This window comes from Triticum urartu, chromosome 5 (assembly GCF_003073215.2).
Source record: "Triticum urartu cultivar G1812 chromosome 5, Tu2.1, whole genome shotgun sequence".
Classification (NCBI taxonomy): domain Eukaryota; kingdom Viridiplantae; phylum Streptophyta; class Magnoliopsida; order Poales; family Poaceae; genus Triticum; species Triticum urartu.
The window spans coordinates 147,828,606-147,836,579 of record NC_053026.1 but is presented as its reverse complement, the minus strand read 5'-3'; positions in this window follow the sequence as shown (position 1 = coordinate 147,836,579).

The window sequence follows — 7,974 nt, the reverse complement described above, 5'->3', positions numbered from 1 at the left end:
GTTCGGGTTTGTATCGGTGGATCGCGTGAAGCAGCAAAAACCCAAGCCGTGTCTTGTACTCCTTCGTCGACACTCGCTTTCATGAATTCTATACTTCCTGTCGCTGACATGTGGGACATATAGCAACCGATTCGATGTGTCAAGCACCAAATAACAATGCAGAACAGCAGGGGACGCACCCGAGTCATACCGCCTCAGTAGTAGTAGTGATGAGCAATGAGACGTCAAATCACAATGTCGCACCTTCCCAGACGGATGAAGCAACCATTATTTCACACTTCGGTTCGCCATCATCTCAAACCACGTAGTATTGCTTCTGCCTCAAGAGGGACATGCGCATCGCCTTAGTACATCATGACACGTGGGACCGCATGACAGGCCATGCTCCCCCGCCGATCGCTCGATAAAATCACCTCATTTTTACTACTATACTTCCTCCGTATCGGTTTACATGGCATGCACATCGTTCTAGGTTGAGAATTTAACTGGCTATATATGTGATGAACAGTATATGTTTAGAAACTACACCCGCTTAATAATCCAATAATATACTTTTTGTGACATAGTAACTCATATTTAGTTAGTCAAATGGATGACCTAGAACTACGTGGATGCCCTATAAACCGAGATGCCTAAAAAATGAGACGGAGAGGGTAGTTTAGTACGTATCTTTTTAGATCAATATAGTCGGGATTCACCAAGGAGCAAAACCAAGTGGTAGGCTACACCTGTCGTGTTGGCGTAGCAACTCAAGCAGGGTCAGTCCGCACACGAAATGGCGACACACTTAACAGGACCCCTTTGGCCGACATGTGGCTCATCCACCGTCTTGTTCCACGTGCGACGCACCAAATTACAGTTTGGAGCAGCGGTCGGAATAGGAGGCACCCCGGTCGTAGCGCCACAGTAGTAGAAAATGAGCGATGAGGGGTCAAATCACAAAGCCCCACCTTTCCCGCATTAAGCTGGACGGACGAAGCAACCATCATTTCACTCTAGGGCGCAAGAGCATAAAGAAAAGAGAAAACCAATGATGCATGCGGTAGCTACCTAGGGCACCCTAGGGTAGGGGTCTCCACTACAAATCATTTTTTGAAAGCACCTCCACTACAAATTGGCTTCTCCCTCGTCCTCTTGAAGAAAACCGATGATGCGTGCGGCGATAGGGTTTGTAGGAGTACTACTACGGCATGCGAGGCCATGTCGTAGTAAACGGGAGAGGGATTGAGTTCGAGTCGTCGCCTTAAATATGTGTGGGCCGCTTGGTTTTAGGGGAATGAGGCAACATTTTGGGTTCGGGGACCAGTGGAGATATAGTACGTACAAAAAATTGTGGACGTAGGTTCGACCGAAAGGCAATGATGCATGGGCCCTGCATTTTGATATACCCAGGGCCGCGTGAAATTTGCTACTCTACTCAAAACTAGTTAGGTACACATGCATTGAATGCATGAGATTTCAAAACCAAATTATGAATAAATACACACTATAGCATGTAAAGCTTTGAGTCATATATGCATGATGTAGATGTTCGTTTAGTTCTTATAGTTCATCTCATTCAAAATCAATTAGTTTTATAAAAATGTTAAGATTCATGGGGTTGTGCATTGTAAAGAATAAAGTAAAAAACAAATAATGGCAATTCATTTAGAAAAAAATTCAATTATGATACGGAATATTCTAGAACAAAGGAGAAGTGCTTGTGTTTTGAGGTTTGTGCATTATGCTTAAGTTCAACCATGGAGTCTTCTAAATTGTACATGTGGTAGATCTGGTGGAATGTTGATGCTATCCAAAGGCCAGTAGTGCTCAGATTTTCCATCTCTGCATTGTCGGATTAGCTTCATCTAGCGACCATCTTTCAAAGTTATTTGCACACTATAGTTCTTGTGCCATAGTTGCATGTCTTGGAAAAAAAGCTACTAGTGGGTTGTACTAGCTATTTATGAATAGAAGATGTATACATGGAAGTTGTAGGGAAAGATATGACATGGAGTATCTCAATTCCTATGAGTAGGGATTGGAAAAGAGATGTCATTTGGTTCACATCATAGGAACTTTTCTATCGAATCTAGAGATGACATGTATCTCAATTCCTATGAGGAGGGATTAGAAAAGAGATGTAATTTGGTTCATATCATAGGAAATTTTCTACTTGAATATACGCTAATGTTTATTTTCCTTTGAAATTATGGGAGTATAGGAATCCATTCATATGAACCAAGTGGCTCTAAAGCTATAGAAATGATATCATGTTTATTTCCTTTGAAATGTGGAGTATATGAATCTATTCCTATGAACCAATTGGCTCTAAAGGAAAAAATCCTATAAAAATCATATCATATAGAGTTCCTATGATATCCCTCCACACCAAAGGATGGTTGAAATTGCTACAGGTGATATGATGGTCTTTCTTTGTAGACTCCTCCCCCGTCTTTCTAGTTACCTCTCAAAGATGAATGAAATGATATATACAGGGTATTCTACATGTGCAATTTGGTACACAAAAACTCAGTAAAAGTTTGTGAGGTTCGAATTTTCAATAAAGCTATGTGCACTGCATTTTGGAACGGAGGGAGCATACGGCAGTTTCTAACACTCAGGTGGAAGATTTGTGTGTAGGAGGAGTGGCTGTTCTGTTAAATGACATGGCAAAACTAACACTGTCAGATGCCGATCTAACGGTTCGTACGGCGTTCGTCAGGAAAAGGCTTGTGGCGAACGTTTGTCGGATAATGATTTATGGACACATGCATTGCATTGATACGTGCCCCCTCTCTCACGCACACGCACCCTCACGAGTCATGACTCTCCCGAGTCCTCTCGCACCCACCGTCTATCTGCAGGTAGATGTCACACACATATGTGCTCTTCACACCCTACCCTCAGAACTTCTAAAAAACAAAAGACGTCGCACACATTTTATTTTAGCTCACACATCACACACTTATATTATTACTCTTGTGGCGAACATTCTTTGGGCATAGTATATTGTACTCTCACGAAGAGAAGCAGTGCACGCACGCACTAGTTCTCTCACACCCACTCGCGGGTACATGTAGGAGCGCATTTTTTGAAGCTGGTACAACAAAATCACTCCACTATATATATATATATACATATATATATAAGCTGGAGCCTTAGCGCTTGCTTTACTAGGGTTCCTATCGTTCACTCTCTCATGCTCTCCAGATCTAAGCAAGAAATAGGTGGCCACACTCTCTCAGCTCATGGCTAGTCACAAATCCGACCGGACAACGTCGACCGGGGCAGGGGTGTAGGTGCATTGTTCATGCTGTCGTCGGCGGCGAGGGAGGAGACCAACGGTTGCCCGCCCGTCCCGATCGGCGGCCGTGTCGTTCTCTCCGAGAGACTGCCGGCTCGGGAGGGCCTCCGACCCCTTCTTCCTCCCTGTGGTATTGTGGCCAAGATGCGGCCTCCCGACACCGTCTTTGCCACATGCCAACGACCCTTAGGTATATATTCCTTCGAAACCTACCTTGCTCTACTGCCCCAGCTCCACACTTGGCTTCGTGTGGATCTTTTTCTACTTCTGTCCGCTGTTCCAAAGCCACCTAGACTTTTACTATTACTATAGGTAAAGCTAGTTCATACAGTCGACTCTAAGAGTTGGTTCAAACAGGGAAGAAAGTGGGAAGTTGTAGCATGAATCTAGGACTTGGTTCTAAGAGGAAATAGGGGAAAGTAGTAGATACTGGCTACCCAACCGGTCTCTTGGTTCAAAATACGAAGAAAGCACGGTGGATGGGGAAGTGGACCTATCTCTTAGTTGAAAAAGGAAAGAAAGTGACGGGTGTTGGGGGACAACGCAAATGAGAATGAGCAGGTCTAGATTTCCTGTGCTCACATAGGAAAATGTCGCCGAGGAGATAAAAAATGGGACAAATGCAGACATGCTGCCTGAGTGTTTGCCGCTCTCGGCAACCACTTCTGCCTCACCACTTTATGCCCCTGCTGTCCCTATGCCCATATCGCTACCGTTAATGTAAAATCACATGAAGCATTAAGCAATGCCACCTAATGTCACTATAAGTAATGGTCTAGTGACGTCGATAAATTGAAGCAATGCCACCACCATTTTATGAAGTGCTTCCATCTTGCTTTATTTCCCATGAATTGTGTTTTTGCAGTTACACTTAAATCTCACACCGCTAACATTGCTTCATCCCAGTGGAATTGCACAAATTTGATTGCACATTTACTGACCATGTGCTACTCTCATGATAGTAATACTAATGATGTTGTTCTGCATGTTAATATAGTGGCAGTGTTGATGTGATGTGATGCTACTTACTTAAGGACACTTTCATACTATCAATCTAGTGCCAATTATAACACAATAGATGATGTTGTTAATCATACACCACTGCAAAATATCTGTCACTGTTTAAATAACCGTATTTCATATTTGCGCAAACATGGATGTCTGTCACCATATCGTTTTGGGATGTCTGTCTCCGTATTGTTTCTATCCGCGTAATCAAAAGCACACACCTCACTTTTAGTAGAACTGCGCAAAATGAGATGGCTATCCCTCATTGTCGTCGTCTAACCACCCGTCTTCCAGGTATTCCTACATTGGTAGTTACTAGGTAGAATGACCAACGCAATATAAAGGAAGTTGATTCGTACGTTTTACTTCCTGATTGCAGTGTAGGGACGAGCGAAAACAACTGCATCCTTGTCCGGAATGCACTTTATACTAGTTCATCCATGGACCGAGGACTAGCTGGCACGGCTGCATGGTGGTTTTGGACAGGTGCACAGACAAGAGGCATTGTGGTCTGCTTATTTCTGCAAATAGCGGTCCTTAAATTTAGTGGAATGCACAAGACTTTTAGCTGGTCAATACACTACATGGTTCAGTTCAACATTCTAGCTGAGAACACAATTATAATTGGTTATTTTGGAATAAGAGAACCTAACCCTGGATGGTGGCAACAAGAAAAAACCAGAGTGAACTCCAGGAAATTTAAGCCTGCCGGGAGGCCCTTTGCTCAGAGAAGCCTTGCTTGTTTTTTTCCTGATTTGTAAACCTTCTCACAACTTTGTCTTTTGCTGTGAATTAGTATATGTTTGTTATGTTCTATGAATCATTAAGATGTATAAAATTGCTTAACTTATGCTTTTCAAGTTTTTTATGAAGCCGAGTTTAATGTGAGTGTTCCACATGAACGCTGGACTAGCGTGTGAACGTTTGGAATTTACATTGTGGCCTTAGTTAACTGCATGAACCACTGTAACAAGATACATAGTTTCCTATATGTCAGACAACAGATTGTTGATTGTTAGTTGGTCGATAGCCTAGTGTTGAAGTGAACTGAGCCAATGTGTCGTGTTTTGCACAACTGCTTACAAGTGGGGTAGCATCAACAGTATTTACAAGTATTTATGTATATGTCGGCGCACAGTTCTCGAACAAGTACTCTATTTCATCAAAACACACACTGCTCGTGTGCTAAACCATAATAACTTATGTCCTACCATGCCATATTCATGAAAAAACTAGTGAGGACGCATCTGTTTCGGCAACAATTACGATGGTTCTCACATGATTCAGGGGCACACAAAAGTAGCAGCAGTTCCCATAGACGGATTCAAACAGAGTATTAGCCCTAGAGGGCTCGATAACGGGCAAGGTTTGGATAATTAGACACAATCCAAACTACTATTAAACACTAGCTGGGGCAACTATTTCATGCCTTGATCTAATTTTGGCTGGACACAAGATGGACCTTGCCATGAACATCATCGAGGATGTCCGGCAGTAGCTCAATCCTGTGAACCTTCATGAAGACAACCTTGTGGCCTTGCCACTGATAAACTTGTTTGTGGAGGCATGCCACATCATCTTCCTGCGTAAGCTTGACAAGAATAGTATGCCTCACAAACGAAGGAGTAGCTTTGAAATTCTTGTGCTTCAGTACACCCTGGACAACACGCCTGATAACAGTGAGGCTAAAATACAACTCTTCATTGGTATAAGCGCAAATGGCTTCCAGGATCCAATAGCCTAAAAACTCTGTTTTCCCAGTGCGTATATTCAGGTCATCCCCCTCATAGCGAGTGACATGTACAACCACACAATCCTTGTCTGCATCAGGGCTCTAATTGAAACAGAAACAAATTCTGAATTACTTTCCATTATAAGAAACACAAGTTATTTAAACCACTATGTATAGCATGACATTGAAGCTAATAAAAATTTGCATTATTCATCACCACGTACTTAGATGAAAAACCACAATCGAGATTGGGAAAGAAGAAAATCACCTTGGGCAGCTCAGCTGGGGGGGGGGGCGGACACACATCCTCGAAGGGGGAAAACTGCTCCCACAGTTCCACGGGGGCTGTAACCTCAAACGGGGCGTTGACCATCTCAGTAGTGGCCGTGAGCGTATCTAGGGTCGGCTCGGTGGCTGGCTCCATCTTCTTGGAGCTCTCTATCTCGTGGGGATCAACCTCCCGCGTCTGCTCCAATATCGGCAGATCTTTGCCTGGTTCTCCTTGGTCCATCATGAAACTGATGAATACTAGGAGACCACTGAAAGGAAAACACAATCGCAATGACAATGAAACAAAAAAAGAGTGATGATCGGTTACTGCTTTGCAAAAGTTCTTTTTTTCTCTGAATGAAAATATACCAACATCATGGATCCGCTTACCTTCCCTTCGTTGGGGGAGAAGAACAGTGGCAGATGTGAGTGTTGCCTTTCTTGAAGATGGTGAGGGGGAAGGGGATTCAACGAAGAGTGAAATGATGGTTGCTTCGTCCATCAAACTTAGACTGCGGGGAGGTGGGGTTTTGTGATACGATGGCTCGTTACTGCCACGCTACGACCGGGGTGACTCTCCGCCTGCATACTGCCTTCTAATTTGGTGGATGGCATTTGGGCCCGTGCGCTGCATGGCCCGCATGCCGGTGAACGAAAGTATAACGACATTCCATAGAGGGAGACGTTTCGATGACCTAGGAGGAGCCAGAAGTGGTATTGTATCCACTGTACTAGTAGTAATTGTTTTTCTGGGTAGCTGTAGACTGTCTCCACTGTACTAGTAGTAATTGTTTCTCTGGGCCCAAGACAAAACAGCCCATCCACCCTAGTAAATAGTAAAATCAATTCGAATGTCCATATATTTACTGAATGAGAGGCGCTACCCACACCCAGCACACCCCCCCCAAAAAAACTGGGTGTTCTTCTTCCTCCTCACTCGCACCCACCTCACGTCAGCTCGCTCCAGTCGTACCCCCAAATTCCTCACCTCACTCCTACAGAAAACCCCAGCTCCCCTTCTTCCTCGCTACTACAGAAAAACGCCAGCTCCCCTTTTTCTTCACTCGCACTACAACTAAGCTCGTCATTCGTTACTTTGCTCAAATCCGTGAGCACGACGCGACGCCCTCGAGGAAAATGGAGTCGGCTGACCCCAGCACCAAGAAGATGAGGCTCTCGCCAGCGGCGACGCCTGTTGTAGATCTCGCACCCGGCAGCGCGGGGAGAAGCGGCGACCCCACCCCACCGGATCCCAGGAACCCGTAGAATCTCGGGTGGACCGCATCAACGATCTCTCAGACGCCGTCCTTGGGGAGATCATCTCGCTTCTCCCCACCAAGGATTGCTGCCGCACCCAAGTCCTCTCAATTCGGTGGCGCCCTCTATGGCACGTCGTGCCCCTTAATATCGACTGCCTTCAGCTATCTCTCTTCAATGATTTTGAAATCCCCAGAGCCATCATCTCCTCCCACCAGGGCTCCGTTCAAAGCCTCTGCATCCCGTCATGCTACCTGAGCAAGCATACCATGCCCTGCACGGTGGATGCCTGGCTAAAATCCCCTGAATTCACAGAACTACAGCTTCTTGAGTTCTACTATTCCCCTGGAAATCACCTACCAGATACCGAACACCATCTACCTGTGCCCTCAGCACCGATGTCCATCTCGCGGTTTTCCTC